This window comes from Phoca vitulina, unplaced genomic scaffold (genome assembly GCF_004348235.1).
Source record: "Phoca vitulina isolate PV1807 unplaced genomic scaffold, GSC_HSeal_1.0 scaffold1, whole genome shotgun sequence".
NCBI classification, from domain to species: Eukaryota; Metazoa; Chordata; class Mammalia; order Carnivora; family Phocidae; genus Phoca; species Phoca vitulina.
Genome location: NW_022589704.1, coordinates 44627616 through 44654566, shown reverse-complemented (window position 1 = coordinate 44654566; position 26951 = coordinate 44627616). Strand labels below are relative to the sequence as shown.

The following is a 26951-nucleotide window of genomic DNA, read 5'->3' as shown; positions in this document are numbered from 1 at the left end:
AATGAACAGATGTCCAACCGTTTCTGAACACGAATCATAGCTGAAAAAAGAAGTTTGAGTTGCTTCCCTCTAATTTTCTAGGTCTTGATTCCAGTGTGTCATAACAAGTTTATGACCATGCATATGTAACTAAAGTTACTGCAGACAAGTCTAGTCCTTGCCTCTCTCCTCTGTAAAATACAGAGGTATAAGCTTGTTTATCTATCTTCTTGTGCTGATCTTCTTCCTATTTGAAATTTTTACGACCTGAAAGTAAAAGAAGATGTGTTTTCCTGAGTATGATTATGTAGTTATTTAAAAGCTCTATATGCAAGATCAAACAGTCAATAATGTAACTGTCTGGTGGCAAAACGAAAGGAATCATATTGAATTGCCATCATTCCTTCAGCCTTTAGCCCACACCAGAAATCAGAGTAAATCACACGTAAGAATCTCAGTGAACTGATAGGAACTCCAGCACTTAGAAACTGGCTATTGACCTACTTGTTTCATATAGCTCTACAAACTCACAAATATTTTTTTGGACTCACAAATATTTTTGACATTAATCATTCACAGTCATTTTTGCTACATGCTCTTATTGATTGAGGGTACAGTTATAATTAAAGAGCAGTATAATCTGTGGTTATGAGCATAGACCCTGGGACCCAGACTGCCTGATTTCAAATCCCAGCTACACTGCTGACTAGTTGGTGGCATAAGCTTGGGATAGTTACTCAATGTCTTTGCCTCCTTTCTCTCATCCATAAAATTGGGATCATATTTATAGCTACCTCATGGGGTTATATATACCAATATATAATAGAACTCGGCCTGTAGTAATTACTACACAAGAGATTACCAACATCAACATTATTTGTTATTTTATTACTATTTCATTTCTTCACTTTAGCCTATTGTGTATTGCTACAATGCTTTATGCAAAATAAGGTTTTTAGGTTGGAATAATTTAAAATGTACTAGAGTATCCAGAAATAATCAAGAAATATGTATCTATGGGAAGAAAATAATACAACTTTGCTGATATATACAAAAGAGGAAATGCAATGTTTATGAATATGAAAAAAGAATATTATAATGATGTAGTACCAACATAAATGTTTTTATTTAAAAGTAACAATAAATCGGGGCACCTGGGTGGCTCAGTCGTTAAGCGTCTGCCTTCGGCTCAGGTCGTGATCTCAGGGTCCTGGGATCGAGCTCCACATCGGGCTCCCTGCTCCGGAGGAAGCCTGCTTCTCCCTCCCCCACTCCCCCTGCTTGTGTTCCCTCTCTTGCTGTGTCTCTCTCTGTCAAATAAATAAATAAAATCTTAAAAAAAAAAAAAAAGTAACAATAAATCTAATTCAAGCTGACTTTATTTTTTAATCTTTTTTTTATTATTATGTTATGTTAATCACCATACATTACATCATTAGTTTTTGATGTAGTGTTCCATGATTCATTGTTCGCGTATAACACCCAGTGCTCCATTCAGTATGTGCCCTCTTTAATACCCATCACCAGGCTAACCCATCTTCCCACCCCCCTCCCCTCTAGAACCCTCAGTTTGTTTTTCAGAGTCCATCGTCTCTCATGGTTCGTCTCCCCCTCCAATTCTGCCCCCCTTCATTCTTTCCCTCCTGCTATCTTCTTCTTTTTTTTAACATATAATGTATTACTTGCTTCAGAGGTACAGATCTGTGATTCAACAGTCTTGCACAATTCACAGCGCTCACCATAGCACACACCCTCCCCAATGTCAATCACCCAGCCACCCCATCCCTCCCACCACCCACCACTTCAGCAATCCTCAGTTTGTTTCCTGAGATTAAGAATTCCTCATATCAGTGAGGTCATATGATACATGTCTTTCTCTGATTGACTTATTTCGCTCAGCAGAATACCCTCCAGTCAAGCTGACTAACACCTAAAGAGAACTGGGGCACCTGGATGGCCCAGTTCATTAAGCATCTAACTCTTGGTTTCAGCTAGGTTGTGATCTCAGGGTTGTGAGATTGAGAGCCCCCCATCAGGTTCCATGTTCAGCGTGGAGTCTGCTTGAGATTCTCTCTTCCTCTCCCTCTGCCCCTCTCGCTCATGCTCGTGCATGCTCCCTCTCTAAAATAAATAAATAAATCTTTAAAACTAAATAAATAAAAATAAAATAAAACCTAAAAAGAATCTGGTGACTCTAATAACGAAAAAATCAGACATATCAAATAAAGTCTGATCCAGTGGTCCAACAGTGACAAAAAATACATGAATTCTTTCTATCTCAGTTCTTTGCCTACATCTTCCTTCCAAAGCCACAAGCATAGACTTCTTTTCCCAGCATCCCCAAGGAGTACTGACATTCCCTGTAATTTGGAATTCCTGCAGTTGGGTCACTGGCCCACCATCTGTGTGACAAGAAAGATGGAATGGAATGATTGGTTTAGCTTCCCTGATATCATACGGGTCTCCAAAGGAAGAAAAAGGTCTGATACAAATGGGATAGGTAGAAACATATTTTAAGAAGACACACAATAAATATTGATCCACCTAAAATTAATTTGTAGGCAAATGGAATCCAACTAAAATTCCCATGTAGTTTTGGAGGATCATTTAAGAATTTTAATTATTGAGAACTTCAGAAAAATGCACATGGGAAAAAAGCTAATTTGAGGACAAATACAACAGTAATGTTGGATAGCAATTTGATCTACCATATATAAAAACATACAAAGTTATGATAATTAAAACAGTGTAGTACAGGTGTAAAAGCAGGCAGATAAATCATTCAATAAATAATAGTATAACTGAATAACCACTTAGAAAAATTAAATTTTAGATCTTCCATTTAGACTGCATACCAGAATAATTATAAATGGAGAAAGAGTTAAGTCAAAAAAATTAAGCCATTAAAAATGAGTACTTCTAAATGTAACCATTTAAAAAATATAAACAAATAAATAAAAGGACAAGTTAAAAAAAAGAAAATCTTCTTGCATACTTAAACTTTTCTTTAGCACACTGGAAAAAATTAAATAAATAAAAAATATTTATGAGTAAATATGATTTTTCTGAATTGGGAAGGGCTTCCTTTATACAAAAACAAAGATGAAAATGAAAAGATTGTTAGATGTGACTAATTAAAAGAACTAAATTAAAATACCTTTTCACTTAAATCAAATTTTATAACAAAATCAAAAGGTAAACCACATTCCAAGAAAAACATTTGCCTTAAATTTAACAAGGCATAGAAATAAATAATGCTGAGATCAATTAATTAAAACAATTAAAAATGTAAAAGAAAACTGGTAAATGATATACTTCATAAAAGAATATTCATAATTAACAGGAAAAAGTTGTTAATCTTTCAAGTTGGAAAAGAAATAAATATTAAAGCAATAAAGTATAACCTTTAAGGCATAAAAGAGCAAAAATTAAAATATATATAATAATGCCTTAGTCAGTTTGGTCTGTTGTATGTAAGTGCCATAGACTGGGTAGCTTATAAACAACAGGAATTTATTTCTCACAGTTTTGATGTTAGAAGTCTGACACCAGGGTGCTAGGATGCTCAAGTTCAGGTAAGAGCACCCTTCCAGGTTGTAGACTGCAGATCTCTTGTATCCTCACTTGGTGGAAATAGAGTAAACTAGCTCTCTGGATGATTATCAGGGCACTAATCCTATCCATGAGGGCTCCGTCCTCATGACCTAATTACCATCCAAAGGCCCCACTTCCAATCATATTGTGGATTAGATTTCAATATATGAATGGGGGGGCAAACATTCAGTTCATAATAATTGGTATACAATAAGGAAGTATTGTCATACATACATAAAAGGATTATATATTGATTAAATTTCCTACAGAAAAATAGTTAACAATCTCTCTCAATAATCTCAAATATATTTTAATCCTTTGACTCAATTTCTATTTTAACAATCTATCCTAGATTGTTATTAAAGATTTATTATTAAAGATGTCATTAAAAAACAAAGACTTAAACACAAAAATATTCATCACATCATTATCAAATAAAAAATGAAAACAATAAAAAATGTTCCATAATAAGGGAACTAGAAAATAAATTAAGGTTATATCTATATTATGCAATAATATGCAAAGGCTAAAGATAGGTATAAAAAGTATCTACAGGTGTGAGAAAATTCTAAAAGTTGAGAGAAAAACAGTATACAAAACGTGTGTTTTTGTGTGTTCACGTCTGTGGTATGTGTGTTTGTGTGTTTGTGTGTGTGTGTGTGTGTGTGTGTGTGTAATCTCACTGAGGGAAATTGGAGAGAAATAAACAAAAATTGTTAACAGACCCCTGAGTAGAATACAGGTGATTTTTATTTTCTTTTTTATAAGAATTTTCTATAGTACCTACTTTAAAATAATATAATGAAATCAAAAGCACTTTTAATGTATTAGAAAAGCTTTCATTTGCAGTTAGGTTATTATGAGTTATTTGGAAAATAACCCCTTTTATTTATTTTTAATTTTTCAAAAAGATCTTATTTATTTTTTTGACAGAGAGAGAACAAGCAGGGGGAGAAACAGGTAGAGGGAGAGGGAGAAGCAGGCTCCTGGCTGAGCAAGGAGCCTGATGCAGGGCTCAATCCCAGGACCCTGAGATCATGACTTGACCCAAAGGCAGATGCTTAACCAACTGAGCCACCCAGGCGCCCCAAAATAACCCTTTTTTAAAGAAAACATTCAATCATTAATATACATTATGTATAAATTCCTATTTTCATGCATCAGGTTTGTTTACAATGATGTACATTTGCAAAATACAGTAAAGAAGTGTGTTTTAGTCATTATTAATCCCTGAAAAAAAATGTATGACCAAAAATAACTTCCCCAAAATACTTCTCAAATATAATAGTGTCTTTTACTAGTTTTTTTTTTAATAAAGATTTTATTCATTTGACATTGAGAGACACAGAAGAGAGGGAACACAAGCAGGGGAAGTGGGAGAGGGAGAAGCAGGCTTCCCGCTGAGTAGGGAGCCCGATGTGGGGCTCGATCCCAGGACCCTGGGATCATGACCTGAGCCGAAGGCAGACGCTTAACGACTGAGCCACCCAGCCTCCCTCTTTTACTAGTTTTAATATTACTTTTTGATCTCTTTTATAATGCTAAAGAAATAAAAATTGTTAAAGAAATGAATTCTATAATTGAGCAACTGGAGATAACTACCAGCCAATTACTGGGGCCTTTTTGCCTAACAGAAATAATGTGCATCAGATTTTTAAAAAATAATATACAATATTAATGTAACAAAACAGATGTGTAGGATTTAGATTTGAGCAAGCTGAACTGTATCACTTTATCTTCCAGAATTTCCCAACATCCCATTTGAATATTTTGGGAACTAGTGTTGAGTCTAGTGCTCAAAGGATTTAGACTGAAAAAATAAATTTGAGATTCCATCTTATAGTTATTGAAAACACACACACGTGCACACACATACACACATTATACAAAGGACACTTCAAATCCATTTTAGAAGAAGGTATGCTAGACATAACAATACATGAATGGTATTAAACCTCAAAGCCAGGGAAAATGTCTTTGCATGTAAGGAGCCCTGGTGAATTAGGGAGGCCACCAGAAATGTACAAATTCATAGATAATGGCTTTGTTGTAGATTCCAAAGTACTGAACTTCATCCTTGATGATAAGCACATTTTAGTAAATAAAAAGTGTTTCAAAATTTTATATGCTGTTCTTCTTTTATGCTGATAAAATACAATATGTCAAAGAAACATCCAATTAAATTTTCCGAACATTTAATTAAAGCACTTAAGAACTCTCATTTAAAGAAAGTCATAGTGATTCTTAACTAAATTCCATGGGTTAATTTCATAGATGTGAATAAACATTTTGATTTCATACACTTTAGGTATGGAGAGTCTTCTCTCTAAATGGTTTAAAGAAATGCAAGTGTCCTAGTGGTTATCTTTGTATTCACTCAAGTCAGAAGGCTGGAAGATTTAAGTTTCCACTCAGAGAAATTAGCTCTATAATTTTAACGACACCCTGGCAGTAAATAGAAAGCACTTTTTCTCATATTGCCACACATGCTATTTCAAATGTTCATTAACTCCTACAACTGCTCAAGAACAAAATGACAAAATCCATAAAATTTTGAGACATTTTCATTTTCTCAGTTGTAGTTTCTTATACTTGAAATCTATTATTTCATTCCTGGCATCTCTTTCCCCGTAACTTTATTACTACATCTGATTTTAAATTTAAATTTAATGATGGATAAATTCTTTCAGAGTAGGTGTTATTCTAATTCTAGAAATACTTCAGACATACCATACAATATGGTTGTAAGCCACACTCTCAAAGAAGCTCACTTGGAAATTATGACTCACTGTGTGGACAAGATCATTTCTCTTCATCATGACCTGAATTTTTATATGTTGGTAAAATTTTTCTTCATTCTGTGCTACTGAAAAATTTTGTGGTTTTTTTCCCCCTATGGACAATTAAGCTTTTCTGTTTAAAAAGAGAGCTTACTCTATCCTATAATGCTTTGTCCCAAATCTCAGATTATATAAAATCATATTTTAATAATATTGATAAAAGAAAATAAAAAGTATTTATAGTAACCCAAAGAATGATTAATTTCATCTTAATTTTAATTTCAATTATTTTTCTAGATAAATCCATAACACAAAAATGTACAGTATAATGCTTATTTTTATTACTATATTTTTATCTAAGGACCTTAAAATGCCCAAAGAATTCTCCTATTCTGATAGATACATAAATAAATACAATTATCAGTAATTGACAATTGTTAAATGACAATTATTATCCCATTCTGAAAGAAACAACTATAGCCAGGTTCAATTTTGACACCTGATTACAGCTACTCAGCATTAGCCCTATGTTTTCTGGCTTCCAGCTAAATTTAATGAAGACTACTACGCCAGTGAAACTAAGTTCTAGTCTTATACCTGTGACTTTGGTGTATGACTTCAAATAAGTCATTTAATCTCTGAGTCTTAATTTTAATCTCTTATTTCCCCTAACTAGAATTATTTTAAACATTTGTTTTCAGTTCTAAAATAATATGATCCTAATAAGAAAATCTACTCATATTACCACAAAAATTGCTTCTAATTTAAGTCATTTCATGGAAAGAAACCACTAAAACATTTTACTAGGTAGAATCTGTTTTGTTGTTTTTGTTTTGTTTTCATTTTTTCTGTCTTAGAAAGGTTTTTGGCTTAATCAGATTAATCTTATTTTTCTTTTTTTCCCCCATCTCTACTATTTTTTGTTATATGTCTATTTCTATTAATAGTTATCCTGAAAAATCTTAACCTACAAATTTAACTTAAGAAAAATAATCATCTTTGGGGCGCCCGGGTGGCTCAGTCGTTAAGCTTCTGCCTTTGGCTCAGGTCATGATCCCAGGCTCCTGGGATCAAGCCCTGCATCAGGCTCCCTGCTCCACAGGAAGCCTGCTTCTCCCTCTCCCACTCCCCCTGCTTCTCCCTCTCCCACTCCACCTGCTTGTGTTCCCTCTCTGGCTGTCTCTCTCTCTGTCAAATAAATAAATAAAATCTTAAAAAAAAAAAAAGAAAAAGAATCATCTTTATCCACACCGTAATATACAAGAACCATGAAACATTTAGCTCTCAACTCTTCTGCCATCTTCCACATTATTTTTATCTGGTATTTTAGTTCTACCTTATTTTTAACCTCTCCAAAATGTAATAGTTTTACACAGTTGATTATTTAGGTTAACCCACATCTTTACCACGGATTTGTTTCCATTCGCTTCTCTCATTCCCTTTCTTCCTTCCACATTTAGTTGTCTTCTAATAATTCTTTCCTCAGTAATCTGTGGGAGGTATCCTCCCAATCCTTATTTATCTCAAAATGTCTTTATTTCTTTCCCCTCATATTTTGTCCATCATAGTCCTTCTCTCTGCTTGCTTTTAAGATTTCTTTGTTTTTCGTATTCTACAATCTCACTCTGATATTTCTAGGTGGGGATTTGATTTTATTCTATGCTATTTTGATTTAATAGTTTGTCTTTACATTTGCTAAGTTCCCCACCAATAACTTAGTTTACTATTGCTATTTTTTTCATTTTCCCTATTTTCACTACTGAGATTCCCATTAGATATACATTAACATCCATGTTCTATCCTTTATATCTATTGACTGCTTTTTATTATTTTTCATCTCTTCATTTCTCTGTGCTATAGTCTAGATGATTTCCTCATTTTTGCCACAAATTCTCTCTTGAACTCTGTCTCCTTATATATTATACTTCTCATTTTCTTATAGTTTATTTCATATTGTCCTCGTTTCATTGCAATTTCTGCTCCACTTTTATCTTTTTAAACAATATTAACACAGTTATAGACTCATTCCGATTGTTTATTATTCTCTATTCTTGCGAGTGCTAATCCTCCTGTTTGCTGTCTATGCCTGCTTACTCTCCCTCACAATGGTTAATTTGCTAACTTTTAATTTTAAGTTCTTCAGTGGGTTTGTGTTTTCCACAGGAGTCCTACATTCCCTGAATTATTCTGACAGATCAATTTTGCACTTTTTTTTTTCTGACAGAATACAGATTTTAATGGTTTTTAACTGGTTTTTATTCCAATTTCTCAGCCTGTATTTCCCATACTATTCAGGAAATATCAATTGTAACCCCAACTGGAACAGACCCAGGGTTTCAGTTTCTCACTAGTATCTTTTTTTCCACTTGAAGCCCAAAACACAGAGCAAATTATTAGGCTGCTTCCCAAAGTTTATGTACAGAGTGTTTGTAGTTCCATTTTTGCAAGGAGACCACTACTTTAAAGCACTGGTTTTTAAGCTGGGTACTCAGTACCAGCTCTCCACTCATGAGGATCAAATGACATGGCCCTCCTTATACGGGTATTAAATTCTTATCCCATAGAGCCTATATCAAACCTAAAACCCTTGTGAGCTTTCATTGTCTCAGCTACCATTTGAAACTCTGCCTTTATTTCTCTCACTTCCTGGCACTTGTAGATCACCTTTTCTTTCATTGTATTTTAAATTATTTAAGTGTAGTTTAAGTTATTTAGATGTTTTTTTTTAATTTTGAGGACAATGATCTGCATTAGTTTAGTTCACCATGTTTTGTAAGTATTAAAATATAAACCTAAGGACATACACATAATTCTGAATTGTCCAAGAGATTTGACCTCACACTTGTGTCAAATAGTACTTCCAAAAGATGTTTGGAATCATTAGAAGAATGAAAGTCAATCACAAATTTAAAAACATTAGGATGTAATATATCCTTGGTCTCCACATCATACTAAATAGGTTTGTTTGACATGGAAAGTTAGAGAGGCCTAATCAAAGAATGAATTAAGGCAGGACCTGCTACCGTCAGACAAAGAGTTTCAAGATCATAAAATTTACTGAGATGAGGCAAAAACAAGGCAAGCGCACTGGGAAAGATGTTACAATAACTCAAGTGACAAATAGTTGGAATTTGGATAATTAACTTGGTGGCAAAGATGGAGAGGAGAAAATGCATCCAAGAGATGATGTGCAGGAGGAAGCACGAGCAGCATTTAGCAAAGTGTTGGGATTTGTGGAGAAAAGACAGTGAAGAAATGCCTCCAGCATAATGAAGTTCTAAAATAGGTGTATAGCGAGAATGCATTTGAGATTCTACAAAGTAACAATATCCCACAAAACTCATATGTGCAAAACTGTAGCTTATTTTATTTTCCTTTAATTTAAATTTTTGACTCTGAGGCCCCATGCTGCCAGATGTAAAAACCTAATTTAGTCACCTTATAGTACACTCAATCCCACTGAGTGATTTTTAATTACCTCAGTCTGAAATGCAATCACAGTCTCTTTGTCCCCATTCACCCTTCCCTGAGGCTGATGCTAACAGGAATGCATACAAAGTGCATCCCATAATGGTCCTCAGGGTTCTCAGTTCTATCACACTGTCCTCAGGGCCTCTTCTGAAGGGCCCAAGTCCTGCCATGGCCTCAGGTGGCACAGGAAAAATCTTGTGTCCTGTTGAAAACTGTGGGAAGTCTATGGGTGAGTGCAGTGTTTGCTCTTCCCCGCACTCTTCCATTTCTGTGAGGTTGCAACCATTACTGACCCAGGTGTGGGACAGGTGTGGGACAAGGTCCTTTTGTTCTCATATCTTTGACACATGGTGGGGAATGTACGCCTGGTTCAATGCCTACCTTGTTTCCTCTTCTTTACCTCTAAAATACTCCCTATCTCCCACCTGGAGATTTCTCTGACCATAGGACTGTGCTGCAGTATATAGGAAGCGCAGAGCTCATCCGGAGGTAGGCACTGCCACTCCAAACATCCCTTCATGCCACTTAGGAGAATCTGGTACCCTTGTTCGCTGCCCATTTCCTACAACAATATTACCCTCCCTTCCCCTGTACAAATGATGGCTCTATGTTTCCCGCTTTGAGCAGAGATGGAGAATGGGGTTAGAGGTTTGGGTAAGAAAGCACATCAGTATTTTCACTAATCGTTCTATCATGTAGGGTTTCCCAAAGTACCAGGGGAACTGGATAAATGGAAATATATTTCAAGGAAGACAAAGAGATGTATTGTAACTGTAATATGATTGAGTCATCTTTCACAAGGCAGAAAATTCAGAAGCTGGCAAAGGCAAAGAAGGTGTAAATAGAAACTAAAATTAGAAGCAAAAATATTTGCTAAAAGAAAAAGAAATCCCTAGGAAATACTAGGGGAAAATGACAAAAAAAAATCATAAAAAGAATTGTAATAATTTCTTTAATGAATAATAAAAAGGGAAGAGGTCAAGGAAGAAATTAAAAGTGGACAGGATTTTATTATTCAAACATAAAAAGGGTTTCTAAAAACTCCAGTAAATTATAGTCCATTGTACAAAAATTTTGATGACTAAAATAACCAACTATTTTCAAATTAATAATATCTTTCTGTTATAATGCTTTTGGCTACATGTAACAGAAACCATGTCTTAAGATAGCTTAATGAAATAATTATTATCTCTCAAATCAGGAGGTCCAGAGGCTCAGTGGATCCCAGCATAGGACTGCACTGGACCTCTGGACTTCGTAATTGCCAAACATAATTCTTTACATGGCTAAACTTTGTCTTCAAAGGCTTAGGTTCTTTCTATTTCTCTACTCCTCCTTCTTTATTCTTGGTTTTATTTTCAGCCTGGTACACTGCTGGTTATATCCAATCTCAAAAAATAGAGAAAAAAAGAGAGAATGCCCCTTCCTGTAGTGTAAGATGTAAGGAAATTTACATCTCCCCAAAGACCCATCAGTTCTCAACTCACTTCTTCAGGTGTGGAACCACCACCTTTTGAGCTGGGACAAGGGCAATCAGGGTCCCAGAATTCTCAGCAATGACACACCAAAGGAAGAATCTCCAACTCATGAGTGTGAGATAGGCAGAAGAAGACACCCACACACACCTCTCAGCCACAGTAATTCAAAACTTAGCCCAATCATCAAGTAGCTGGGGTCAGGATTAGAAATGATAAACTTGGACTCACTTTTAATTCTCTTTCTGTCATTGGTTTTTATCTATTTTCCCCTCAAAACATCTCTCAGTTAACTTCTGTCAGTTACATTTCTATTCAAATTCTATAGCACCATCTTCACACCCACATAATAACAACTAACATTATAGTATGCTCACTCTGTGCTGGACACCTAATCGGGTCATATGATTGTTGTTTGGTATTCATACAACTATTCAAGATATCTTGTGTTCTTATCTCCATTTTACAGATGAGGAAACAGCACAGTTTAAGCAGCATTCCCAAAGTCACAAAGCTAATAAGTGACTTCAGGTCTAAAATCAATCCACTATACTAACCTTCTCAAAAATAATCCTGTAATATTGCAAAGTTGGATTTAGTTCATTAAATTGTAATGGACAAAAGCACAAATGTAAAAGAGAAACATGTTGAAAAACAAGAATTCAAATAATGATACTGTTTAACTAATTTGTTTTTTATTTTTCAATATTTTTTCCATAAAAAAAAGTAAACTTCTTCGGATTAGCTTTTGCCATAGCAGAATACATAGGCTATCTTAAGTATATAGTTCTCATCCTTCATTTTTATTTTGGGGTATATTTGCAGAGTGGGGGTGGAAAGAGGTTGTTTGGTCTGAAAGTTTTTCAAGCTTCATTTTTTATATTCATAGGTTGGTTAGGATGAAATTTATATGCCATTTTATTTTTTATAAGATGATGGTAATATCAAGAGGAGAAAACTTCACTATTTATTAACTGTACAGTGACTCTTGGGATCAAATCCATGAAAAGTACCTTAAAAGCATATGAGAAACATCTGTATTTTTAGCATAAAGTGGGGACTCCTTAAATAAGAATGCAGAATGTCTATGCTTAAAAACACAGGTGTCTGGGGCTCTCTGGGAAGCTCCAGTTTCTCAGAGGCTGCACACTTTACCATCTGTACTCTTTTAGAATCATTAATGCAAACTGGCATCTCCTAGGTATGTCTATTTCAAAAATTAATTCACAGTGACTTGCCTTTGAACTCACATAAATGACAATTTATTTGGTATTTGATGAAGAAAATCTAGATGCTTTTTATATTATGTAAGATATTCTTTTAAACATTCTTCATAGAAGTCTAATGCCATATAAAACCACAACCACAAAAAATGTCATTCATGTCGCTGATTGTAACTTAACACCCAAAGTCTTAAAATTCTTACTTTTTCCAGAAGCTGAAGTGAAAAAGAGGTGGCCTCTTATTGCACATCTCTCCCATTATTTCTGCATTCTATTTGCCAAAACAATGAAATATATTTTATCAAAATGAATACCATTGCAATCTCAAACAGTTGGAACATAAACATGAAATCACTTGCATTTTTTCAATAATGCTTTGTCAAATCCCTTTTTTTAACTTTCTTTTTTTTAAGATTTTATTTATTTATTTGAGAGAGATAGCAAGTGCGAGCACAAGCAGGGAGGAGAGAGAGAAGCAGGCTCCCCACTGAGCAGGGAGCCAGAAACGGGGCTCGATCCCAGGGTCCTGGCATCAGGACCTATGCTGAAGGCAGATGCTAACCGACTGAACCACCCAGGCGCCCCTCAAATCTCTTTTTCCCATCCTATAGTATCATATTTGGTAGATTCCATAACTTTAAGTCATTTTTATTAAAATTAAGTCCAATATAAAACTTCAAACTCAAACTCAATCTAAATCTCATCAACCCCAAGCATGAGGACAGACCTGGACTGCTGGGGTAGTGATAGGGTAGGGGCTCAAGGTAAATCTGTACATCTGTATTCTCCTTTTGCTGCCCTTTTCCTTCAAGGCCCAGCTCCCTTCACTCGTTAGGGGTAGGGAGGAAGGAAAGGGAGAGGAACAAGTGCCTCTTTATTTAACTGGCTGCTATTACAGCCTTCTCTTGGCTTTCTCTGCCTCTCTGGCCAGACACTGATGCCCTGTGTGTAGCAGCAGCCATCCAAATGCTGACTCTCCTGAGAAGGCTGTACAAGTTCTTGCAAGATTTTAAGAGGTCTCCTTAGACTACAGTTCTCTGCTAAAACAGAATAAGCTCCAGGTCAACCTCATTCTCCAGTCCCAACTACCTCCCCTGGCAGTTCATCCACCACGTCTTCCTACTGGGACCTGCCTCCCTAGCGAGAAGCCCTACAGGGTGAGTGTCTTAGCTCAGGCTGCTCTAACAAATACAACTGACTGTGTGGCTTAAACAACAAACATTTATTTCTAATGGTTCTGGAGGCTAGAGTCCGAGATCAGGGTGCCAGCACTGCTGGGTTCTTGCTGAGGACCCTCTTCCTGTTTAAGTCTTCCCATGGCCTTTCCTTGGCACGTGCACACACACAGAAATGTTGTGTCTCCTTTTCTTTGTATAAAGGCGTTAATCCCATCATAGGAGCTCTACCCTCATGACCTCATCTAAACCTAATTACCTCAAAGGTTAAATAACATCACTGGGGACTAGGGTTTCAACATATGAATCTTGGGGGGACACAAACATTCAATCCATATTAATGAGCAAGCAGTGATAAGTGAGTCAGCCTGCTTGCCTTCCTTGGTATAAGCCCGGTCTCCTCTTTACCACACCAAATGGTAAGAATACAGGCTCTCTCCACTCTGCCAACAATCTCTCATTGTGTTTCTGGAATTTAAATAAAGTTTGCTGGCTACGCATCCAATCAAGAAACACAATGCCAGCCTGGTAAGAACCCCCATTAACCCCCATTCTTTACGAGTGATTCTCTTGGAGCCCTTCTACTCCCAGTTTGGCCTTAGAAAAGAAAGCATCTCTATTCCTCCCCAAGGAGGGGAAAGAGGGAAGCCTCTAACAATAACTGCGCTTCTGATGATTCCTGTCTCCCCAGTCTAGTCATTTTACATAGAAAGGGTGGTGGTGGGGATAGCTGATGGTGTTGGTTCTGCCTTTTATCATTAGCTCTGAGGGAAGTGTTAATAATTTCTTCTTTGGGGAAATTCTCTTTAAATTGTTTAAATTTAAACCTCAGATTTTTCAGCTCTGACCCTAGACATGGAACATTGAATCCCCACTGAATATCCTGTTGCAGAAGCAAAATTTCATGTTTTTAATGTTACTCCACAGCTTTTAGCCATTTTCTGAAGTTTTTTGTTTCTTGGTTTTTTTCGAAAATCAGCCAGGAAATACTGTATCGAACTCATGTTTATTTGTACACAATTAATATTTCCTAGATTACTAGCCAAGAAGGTGTATTTTTAAGCTAAAATTTTAAGCTAATGTTGTTAAATAGTTTTTAATATTCACTTTGATATGTAATTCCATTAGTTTAAAAAATAATAATTTGGAAACTTCATTAGTTCACTGATTCATTAGTTCATTGCTTTGAGGTAATCACTTAAGATCATCCTCCATTTTGACAGGTGGAAATAACCTCAAGTTTAGGAAATCTCTGCACCATGAACCGACACTGATATATGCCTCAATTCTGTCTAATCTGCATGGACGAACTGCCAAAACTTGATACTAATATTCTGCCTATAACTTGTAGAACAAACATATTTCAATATATGACACAATATAGTTTCCTTAGGCCATTAAATATGATTGGTCCATGATAAATATTGCTTGAAGAATATTGCTACATGTTATAGGGAAGGCATCATTTTCACTGACAAATAACTTATGCTTTGAAACATAGCAATGCCTTCTGAAATAATCAGTTTTATTTAAATTCCATAGTAAGTCGTGGTGCTTCCATTTTGTATTGAAGTGCCTGCATAAGCAAAAACTTAATAAAAACTTCTCTAAATCAAGAAGATCTTTCTTAATGTAGATCAAACCACATGATATCTTGGGGAAAAAAACAAAAAGCAACACCCAGAATGTTTAAGGACTAACTATGGGAGCAAGGTGGAACTAGAGATTATGAAAGGATGCCCTCTCTGGCCATTACAGTTCATCATATATAAGCATACATTGAGAATGGTTCTCAAGGAAAACTAGAGGATTAAGCCTGTTCATCAAATCTTTCAATGGGGTGTATAAATCTTTGAGTTAGACAACCCTTTAGGTATTGTTATGCAAAGATACTTAAGCCAAGTAAGGTCAAGTTTCTGATGCTTTAATAATAACACTCACACTCACAATCTTCTGACTTAAAATACATATCCCTTACTATGCTCTATGTTATACTTACTTTACAATTTGTCTTTTTTTCCTGTCTGCAAATTTGTGTGGAAATATCTCTCTGCACATTTCTGTCTTTTCCTCTGTGGCTGGATTTTTTAAAAATCTACTCTCCACATTCTCAGAAAAGAGTCCGAAACTACATAGTGTCTTATCTAGAGACTTCACAAAATTAGGAAACTTTGAATGTTCCCAGGTTTTCTGTATTTTCTCCACTGTATTTAGAGGTATAAAAATAAAATAGCTTCTGCATTTGTCACCCAACCTGGAGAAATAAAAATAACTCTGTTTGGGGGGCAGCAAGAAAGCAAGAATAGAACTGTATTCCACTTTTCAGTCAGTCTTGGGAGGGGAAAAACTGCCCAAAAATAAGGTGATGAAGAGAAGAGAAGTAGTCATGTCTCCAGGAGCCATGGCAAGAAGAGGGGAGAGCTCTGCACAGTGGTTACATCTGAGAAGTAAGTAGTGATTGGGTTAATGGTAGATGGCCAAGATGGTTCCAGAACACTCAAAGTAAACTAGATTCAATAGGGAAATAAGCATAGGTTCTGGTGTCAGTCATATGGGGAGGGGGGAGGTCTTCATTCTGATGCCACCCTAAAGACTACAAAGGTGACTTTGGAGAAGTCATGTATTCTCTCTAAACTCTGTTTCCTTTCCAGGAAAATGGGCACATGTGCACCACCTCAAAGGATTTTTTATGAGGATTAAAAAAGATAATCTGCGAGAGCATCTATCTCAATGTCTAGAACATTAAATGCTCATGGAATAAAAGACAAATATAAATGTGACACTGTAATCATACTGGAACAATAACATGCTTAAAATATACCTTTCAATGCCCTACCCAGCTCACTGGACCTGTTTAAACCTAGTAAAATAATGTAGTATCTCCTAGAACTGGGATCATTAAAGACTTGAGAAATAAGAATTCCTGTAATTTTATGTTTGAAGTTGTAACACCTTTATATCTTTGTTTATACTCTAAAGAAAAAAATTGGCTAGCCATTTGTACTATTTCTAAAAGTGAAGTGAATTACACTGGATTTATATATCTACTAGAGACTGCTGAAATTTTATGGACTATCACTTTATATTAAAGGCTGTCACTGAAGAAAAAAACATGGTTAAACAGCTCCACAATCTGGTTTTACTGTATAAGTAACCTAGACAGAAATTTTATCAGAGATTTAATTTACTCATCAAGGCTAAAACAGAAAATTCCTCAAATCCAGAAGAAACAACAAAATAAGATATTCTCCATAAGATATTTATTTTGTTGAATCTTTGTTTCATGAAAAAGCTAAGTAAGTCCTAAAAATACATGGAGAAGGGATTTCTGGAGGAAAGAACTTTGTGTTGTATTTGTCCATACCTAAATCACAGAAAACAGAAAAACAGAAACTAAAACACAAATAAGATTTTGATTCTATATATGACAGAACTTACATTGTGATCAAGCTAAAATTGAAGTTCATGACATTATGTTCCAGTGATTGAGAAGATTATTTTATTTGAATAAAATTTGGTACTAAATTCCTCACCTAACCTAGTAATTTTATAATGGACGTCCCATTTCCCTATATCCTAAACTGAAGATCCATTTTAATTTAATTAGTTGATGTTAATCAACTTAGCATATTTTAGAGGTATTTGCCTATCCAAATTATTAAATGTTGAAATTTCCCAGAGATTTTCCCATAAATCACGATTCTAAGGTTTAAACTTTTGCCATGAAATCTCCTGAAATATTATATACTAATATTTAGAACTTGAAAGCTTCCCTGAAGTTAAGAGAAACCATTTTCATAGGGGCATTTTAGGACAATGGGCAACATGTTATGGTACCAAAAGTCTGAACTTCAGGAGCCAGCAACCCACTCTACATCCCTCTCAACCTCATCCCAAGAAACACATAAAATGCCATATGATTTCACTTATATATGGACATAAAACACAAAACAAATGAACAACAACAACAAAAACAACAACATCAGAAACAGACTCATAAATACAGAGAACAAATTGGTGATTGCCAAAGGGGAGGGGATGGGGAAGTGGATGAAATAGATGAAGGGAATTAAGAGGTACAAACTTCCAGTTAAAAAATAAATCAGAGGGATGAAAAGTACAGCATAGGGAATACAGTCAATAATATTGTAATAACTTTGTATGGTGGTAGAGGTATGATATGTATGGTGATAACTACATTTACCATGGTGAGCATTTCATAATGTATATAATTGTCAAATCACTATGTTGTATACTTGAAACTAATATAATATATAATAATATAATGATATCTGTAAACTATAATTAATAAGAAAAGTGAAAGGAAAGGAAAGAAAAAGAAAGAAAGGGGAAGGGCAGGGAAGGAAAGGAAGGAAGGAAGAAAAGGAAGAAAGGAAGGAGAAATTTAGTACACAAAGCAAAAACAAAACTAATAAATTCCTATCACTGCACATTTTTAACACCTTGGCTGCCAAGGTATATGCCAGGTGCTACATAACAAGCAACCAAAAAAAAATCTCTCAGTGGCCTAGGACCAATATATGATTTTTTTTGAGGGAGGAGGGGGGAGTCTTTTTACTTTCGTTGTTGTTGCTTTGTCGTGCAAAATCCAATGTGTATATTTCTGAGGGGACTCTTTGGGGCACCTCTCCTTCAAGTAGTGTCTTAGTGATCAGAATTTCTTTCACCTTGTAATGAGACCATCTTCCAGGCCCTTCCTTAGAAAGGGTCTTTCTGTCAAACTACTGCATTCAACCAGCTCACAAGCACAGAGACAGCATTTGGAAATTTGAAGAGTTTTTAAAGGCCAAACCTAGAACTGGCATACATCCATTCATACTCTGTTGACCAGAACTAGTCATACACTCTCACCCAGATACAAGGTGACTGGGAAAAATAGTATTTCTCTGTAATAGAAAGAAAAGAAAGTAGTTCTTTGAACACATTGCAATTTTTGTGTCTTACAAGGCACAAAAAGAGAAATGATGGGCTTAATCTTTCTTGTTTTCTTATAAAAGGAAGCAGAGAAGTTTGTCAGGCAAAAGAACCGTTTCCCTATTAATATTTTTTTAAAGGGCTATATCAAGTGAGTGTTACACAGGGAGCACCAACAATAGTGGTTTTTCAGAAAATATAGAGAGATTATTTATAATCTTATTTCTAGTAGCCTTGATGTAAAGCCCAATGTATATTATTTTTAAAAAAAGAACTTGCGAAGTCATTTCTGTAGAATGACACACTAATCTGCATGGTGTTCTCTAGTAATCAAAATGTCATAGAGTCCAAGTCATTAACATTATTTTATGGATAGTATATACCTACTGGTAAAGCTTCAAATATCAATTTTCTAATCTAGAATTTTATTAGGAATGAGATTTTCAAGTAATTTTAATTATTCTAGCATTATTGTCTCCATATAAATTATAAGAAATATTCATTTGGTTTTGGTGTTATTTCATGTTATTGCCTCTTAATATATTTTGTTCTCTGATAGCAAAAAAAAAAAAAAAAAGTTAACACATCTAGACTGCTTCCTATGCCAGGTAATACAAACATTTTTCATGTACTGTTAGGTCCTAAGATTGAACCAAGATTGTCTAGTTCAAGAATCCACATTCTTAATGACTAGCAATGACTCTTAAAAATATTCTTTATTTAAAATAATACATAAAATTTTTTAGTAATTTATTTCTACATATTACCACATTTTCCAAACCATTTAATCTGCCACTTTTATTACTTATACCAACAAACCACTTTCATCCACACTGATGGAGTGGGGAAAGGTATATATAATCCCAAAGAGTAGTAGGTAATCCAAAAATTAGGTGACTTTAAATTAATGAGAATTATTTCTATGTTTGAAGTGCAGACTTAGTCGGATTACATTAGAGATATAACTTATTTGCAGGTGACTAAAAGCAGCTGTGTGTCAACATGCAAAATGTCTCAAACTGAAATTTATAAACTATAAAATTGATTAGCTAGTGTCCAAGATTATTAGATTGAGCAAGATATAGGAGCAGTAAATATGATTGTAATTCAAATGAAATAAAAACATGAGCACTCACTTGTTCCTAACAAACATTTTCTCTTTAGTACTAAATATATGAAATGTGTTTATCCTCAGAGCTCCTGAACTCTCTAGATTGATGCATGATACACAGAGCTGAGATGCCATCATATTGTTTCTTATTCTAGACCCTATATCTGACCCACAGTAGTGCACTGTGTCTGCAACCACTGGTATGAGTGGTCCTAGCCAGGGCTGAATTCAAACTGCATTAATATTTCATTTCATCTCAGTGTCCGAGAAGAGATTTGGTGTGAGCTCACTTATGAAATTAAGTTAAAGTATAAAGAGATGTGTTAGAGGTTGAATTGTGCCCCTGCCCCACCCCCCAGATTTGTATGTTGAAGTCCTAAGCCCCAGGATCTCAAAATGTGACCTTATTTGCAGAGATGATCTTCACAAAGGTAATTAAGTTACAGTGAGATCATTAGTGTGGGCTCTAACCCAACGTGGCTGGTATCATTATAAAAAGGAGGAATTTACTTACAGACTTAGTCATATGGGCAGAATGCCATGTGAACATAATGGTGATCATCTGTAAGACAAAAAGAGAGGAACAAATCCTTCCCTTACAGCCTTAAGAAGGTACCAATCCTGCCAACACCTTGATCTTGGACTTCCAGCCTCTGAACTGTGAGACAATAAATTTCTGTTGTTAAGCCACCTGGTTTGTGGTACTATGATACTGTAGCCCTAGCAAACTAATATAAGGGCATAAAAGTACCAATTAAGTTTTCCTCACCAGCAGAGTCAACCTGTATAACATTACTTATGACCTAATCAAAGGGTTTAGGGAATTCCACCTGTCTCCACCACCCATTTTACTGAATTCCCCACTTTCTCACTTTCCTCTGGCCTTTGATTTCTATGCCAGCCTTGAATTAGTTGATTCCCTCTATACACCTCCCTCTCCTAGTTATTTAATTTAATTTTTCAAAACAAGTGGATTAATTAATTGCCATGGGTTTGTCAATTAGGCTCAACAAGAAGCCCTTTAAACTTACTCTACACTACAGCATTTTTTTTCTAAAGTTTTTTATTCTCCATGAACTCCTTCAAATAATTGTACCCAACAGGTAAATGATATTTTGATGAAGCTGTTTTGACATGGTGTCATTTTAAAATAGCTAAAAATCAAACCATTAAACTTTTATCACCGACTTTTATTTTTAATTAATTTGTGAAACAAATATCACTCTGTCTCCTCTCCCAGCCCTAGGAGATGGGATTGAAGAGAAGCCAAAGATAGAGTGAGGTTCAGAGGTTTCTGTTGGTACAACCTCTTTGAATAGGCTGGAATTTTGACGCAGCTGCTTTAACTACCTACAAGCAAACCTCTGTCAGAATCAAAACAACTGCCTCTGAATGCACAAGCTGCACCTGACTATGATTCATTTATTTATCATTATACATCTGTGTTTCTCAAACAAAAGTATGTAAATCCCTAAGATATGATTTACTATGCCAAGAAATGCTCAAAAGCAAGGCTAGACATGACATAGCTTCTTCAGGTGCCTTTTTTTTTTTTTTAAGATTTTATTTATTTGACAGAGAGAGAGAGACAGCTAGAGAGGGAACACAAGCAGAGGGAGTGGGAGAGGGAGAAGCAGGCTCCCGGCTGAGCAGGGAGCCTGATGCAGGGCTCGATCCCAGGACCCCAGGATCATGACCCGAGCCGAAGGCAGACGCTTAAAGACTGAGCCACCCAGGCACCCCCCAGGTGTCTATTTTAATCAAATTTGAAGATAAAATAACTTTACCTGTTATTGTTTTTATATCAAGACAAACATGGATATGGCATGAAATAAAATGAAAATTGTATAAATTTTTAAAATAAAACATGACATGGGGCACCTGGGTGGTTGCAGTCGGTTAAGTGTCGGACTCTTGGTTTCTGCTCAGGTCATGATCTCTGGGTCATGGGATTGAGCACCCCCCCACCATCGGGCTCCACACTCAGTGCAGAGTCTGCTTCAGATTCTCTCTCCCTCCCCTTTTGCCCCTCCTCACTTGCTCTCTCTCTCAAATAAATAAAATCTTTAAAAAAATAAAAATAAGTAAAATAAAATAAAATAAAACATGACATGTTGAAGAAAGAGTCTGCACCTAGTCACTCCTCTCTTACTCCCAACCATCCATGTTTCTTCTCTACTTAGTGATGCTTCGACAGAAATGTTTGAAAAGCACAGCTGTAAACAATTCTATAGCTCTCCAACACACACACACCCACACCCACACACACATCTTCACATTTTCCACCTACTTAGCATTTAATCATTTGTATGTATAACTGTGTGTGTGTGTAATTTGCAATGATTGTTCCTAAATCATTTACTCTTATTTGTTTGCATATTTTTGAGAGTTTCAAGTTATCCCATTGAAATGTTAAAAGAAAAAAAAAATGAAAAGGCAACCTACAGAATGGGAGAAGATATTTGCAAATGAAAAATCTGATAAAGGGTTAGTATCTAAAATACATAAAAACTTGTAAAACTCAACAGCCAAAAAAAATGAATAATCCAATTAAAATATGAGCAGAAGACATGAATAGACATTTTTTCAAAGAAGACATCCAGATGAGCAACAGACACATGAGAGGATGCTCAACATCACTTATCATCAAGGAGATACAAATCGAAACTACAATGAGGTATCACCTTGCACCTGTCAGAATGGCTAAAATCAACAACACAAGAAACAACAGGTGCTGGTGAGGATGTGGAGAAAGGGGGGCCCTCTTGCACTATTGGTGGGAATGCAAACTGGTCAACCACTCTGGAGAACAGTATGGATGTTCCTCAAAAAGTTAAAAAGGAAGCAAGCTCTTTCATGTCTTACGGCATGAGTCCCACCATAAGGGCTCCACCCTGATGAACTAATCATCTCCCAAAGCCTCCCATCTCCAAATACCATCACATTGGGGATTAGGTTTTCAACATATCAATGTTGGGGGACCATTTTCAGTCAAGAGTGGGAATATATTCAAGAGAATTGAAATATACACTTATATGAAAACTTGTACATACATGTTTCAAAGCAGCATTATTCATAAGAGCCAAAAAGTAGAAACAATCCAAATATTCATCAACTGATGAATAGATTTTTTAAAATGTGGCATATCTATACAGTGAAATACTATTCAGCCATAAATCATGTTCACAGTGAAAGAAGCCACATACAAAAGCTGCATATTTGCACCAGGCTGTACAACTGTATATAATTACAATTACATAAACTGTCCAGAAGAGGCAAATCTATAGAGACAGATATTATATTAGCAGTTGTCAGGGTCTACAGGAGGAGAGGAAAATGGGGAATGAACATTAATGGACATGGAGTTTACTTGGGGAGTTATGAAAACGTTCTAAAATTACATACGGCTGATAGTTGTACAGCTGTGAATATACTAAAAACTACTGATTTACTTTAAAAGGGTAAGTTTTATGGCATTTGAATTATTTCTCAATTAAATTAATTATTAATTTGTTCTGATTAATTATTCCTCAACTAAAAAAAAGTAGCCATTAAGGAAGTAAATAGACAAGATCCAGACTAGGAGAAACATTATCTGAAAGGACTCTTAGAATATAAAGAGAACCTCTAAAAAAATTTTTTTAAATAGGTGAAAGAATTGAAGAGATACTTCACAAAGCAAGATAAAGAAATGACCAATAAACAAACAGAAAGTTCCTCAACATCATTAGTAATCAGAGAAATGCAAATAAAATCACAATGAAATAATATTTCAATCTCACTTGAGACGTTAAAATCAAAAAGACTAATACTAAAAAATGACAAGGATATGGAACTCCATTCATTGCTGGTAAGACTGTAAAATCATACAATCACTTTAGAAAATGGTTTGGCAATTTCTTATAAAATCCTACGATGGAGGGATCCCATTCTTAGGTAGTTATCCAAGAGATATAAAAACATACACTACAAAATGACTTTTACAAGAATGTTTTAGCACTCCTATTTATAATAGCCAAAAATTGGGAACAATGCAAATGTTCATCATCAAAAGAACAGACAGTGGTATATATATTCATACAATGGAATACTACTGAGCAATTAAAAGGACTGAATGACTCAAACACACAATAATTTGGATGAATCTTAAAAACATGCTGGGTCAAAGAAGCAAAACCCAAAAAAGTACATACTGTATGATTCAATTTATATGAAGTCCAAGAGCATGCAAAACTAATCTCTGCTGTTTCTGGTGTTTGGAGGAGAGTGGTGGTAGAAGAATGACTAGAAGGGTCACATGGGAGCTTTCTAGGTGATAGAAATGTTCTACATATTGATTTGGGTGGTGATTGCACAGTTTTGTACAATAGTCAAAACCTTTTGAACCTCTGCTTTAAAAATGAAATAAAAATAGAAAAGATCTGTAAATAATAAATCAATTTAGAAATTACTCAGACTCCATCAAATATCCAAAAATTTAGATTTAGATTAAATTTATGAGCAAAGGATTGGGTATTCTTTTTTTCTGGCCTACTTTTTGGTCTTTTCTTAACATTGATAACTATGTTTGTTGGATATGCATTTGTGTCTATATTTCCCCAAATTCAAACATTCATATTTAAACTAGATTAAATGACCCCATGCATGCATGCACACCACACTTAGAAATACCCCTTTCGGCAGCATTATGAAGTGTTTTTTGACATCCTTTCTTAATTAAAAGAAAACATATGTCTTCAATTACTAGTACTATAAGCTTTCAAAATTGTGGGAGTAATCCAAACTAGTTCCTTCAAAGACAACTGACTTAAACATACTCACAAAGGAAGCATAGATTAGGATCATGATTTTTATCTTTTAAGAGACTAGAAGAACAGAAGGGGTTACAATCTTGTCATTTTATGCAACTCTTCTGTTCCAATATATCAAAAACTTGATAAACCAAGGTCATGAAGGACAGCTGAAAAGGAATCAAAGTAAACAATGTACTTTGTCGCCAACAGAGTCTGCCAATATGAGATTAGAACTCTCTATCCTAGTAAGAAAATGTCTTTGGAAAGTTCCTTACAACATTTTATGACTCACAGATATTCCCAGAGGTTCCTGTTTCCATTCTGCCGTAGACAGTGTTTGAAGACGTGCAGTTCTTGTCAACTGTTGTTCTTAGGCAACTTGGCTGAGAGGTCTGTTTAAAAAACATTTGTTGGAAAGATGATATGTTTGGATGTTTTAATTTTTTTAACCAAAATTCCAGATTTTAAATCTAGTTTAACTCTTAATTCAACATTGACTTAAAAAATAGCCTAAGAAGAATTACTATGTTAGTTACATAATATGTATTATGAACTCAGCAATTTTCCCACTTGAAAACTCCCAAACCAGGGGGTACATATTCTTGGCATAGTCTGCTTTGCATATCTTTCCAACTGCCTCCAGATCCCTGGCTCTGTATTCAATAGTTCTGGCTCTGATCTTGGCCACCCAGCTCAGTACCTCACCTTGGCTACTACTTTGACCAACACTGCCAAAATACCTTCCAGCCCACCAGGACTTGATTCCTGGCCAGCCTCCACTTTTGTCTAATCCCAGTTCTCTCTTTCTGTTCTAAGTATTGAATATCACTCCTGAGGTATATTTTCTCCCCATACTCATCTAGCTCTATTCCACTCTACTTGCAGATAGACCCCCAAGGCCTATTCTCTGCTCCTAGCCAGTTCCCCGACTCTTTCCTTTCTCTACTCCCTAAAGTCCTGAATAATAAGCCACCTGGTTTTTAACAGTTCCCATCATCTACATATGATCTTATTTCTTTTCTTGACAATAACTATAAAGACACAGACATGAGAGAAAAAAATATTATAAAATATTTTAGCATTATCCCAATAAAAGTTATTCCTTCATTTAATAGAAATGTAAATGGAAGGAGACCTGATCTCTCTTGACTCCTTAAATGATTCATCACTGCTCTACTCCCTAGCCCAATCCTCCATCTCTCTCTTACTCTTGGTATTTCCCTCACACGTGCTTTCTTTGACAAAGCAGTTCCTCTCCCAGATTCCACACCCAACTCTCCTTGATTCTGTCATTGCTCAGATTCTCCACAGATGCAGTAACTGGATCCAGCCCAGACACATGTTTAGTTTGACTTACACAGCATTTAAAAAATTTTTTCAGTTAGTTGACAATATTTAAAAATTGGAAGAATAAGCCTAAAAGTAGAGATTTCCAAAGAAAATTAAAACAGGATATTGAGTAGATCTTTGCACTCCCATGTTCATTGCACCATTATTTATAATAGCCAAGATATGGAAACAACTAAGTGCCCATCAACAGATGAGTGGATAAAGTAGATGTGAGATGTATACACACACACACACACACACACACCAGAATGGAATATTATTCAGCTGTGTGAGAAAGAACGTAGTCCTGCCATTTATGACAACACAGATAGACTTTGAGGACATTATGCTAGGTGAAATAAGCCAGACAGAGAAAGACAAATACTGCATGATATCACTTATATATGAAATCTAAAATGGGGAAAATGTCAAATTCATAGAAACAGAGAGTAGAAAAGTGGTTGCCAGGGAAAATATGGTGATTATAGTTGATATACATTGATAACACTTGTACAATTGAAATTTGCTAATAGAGTTGAACTTAAATGTTCTCACCAAAAAAGAAAAAGAAAGATAAATACATGGAGCAATGGATGTGTTAATTAGCTAGAAAGGGAGGCAGAAATCCTTTCACAATATATATGTATATCAACTCACCACAATGTACGCTTTAAGTATCTTACAATTTTACCCCAACAAAGCTGAAATTTTTAAAAATTAGGTGTTGTTTGCTCAAGTTCATTAGTCAGTAAACTACAGTTTCAAATCTGTGCCCATAAATAAGGATTCATTAGAACACAAGCATGTTCATTTGTTTATGTCGTATCTATGGCTACTTCTATGCTACAACAGCAGTGTTGAGCACTGTGACAGAGACCATATGGCCAAAAATATTTCAAATATTACCAAAGCCAAAATACTTACAGTCTGGCCCTTTACAGAAAATGTTTGCCAAACTCTGTTGAAGATGGTTCTCAATCAACACGGGATGCCCTGCCCCCAGAGATTCTAATATGATTAGTCTGCAATGGATGCTGGTGTCCAATTCCCAGAGATTCTGATGTTATCGTGCTGCACTAGGTGCTG

General features: G+C 35.4%; 1 protein-coding gene across 1 annotated transcript in view; it reads right to left on the bottom strand.

The window, feature by feature from the left end:
* The window catches only part of COL5A2 (collagen type V alpha 2 chain), a 381179-nt gene that overhangs the window by 247194 nt on the left and 107034 nt on the right, over nt 1-26951 (bottom strand). Inside the window, exon 4 of the mRNA XM_032406281.1 lies at nt 24829-24928. The gene's annotated coding sequence lies outside the window, so the exon portion shown is untranslated. The remainder of the gene's footprint in view (nt 1-24828; nt 24929-26951) is intronic.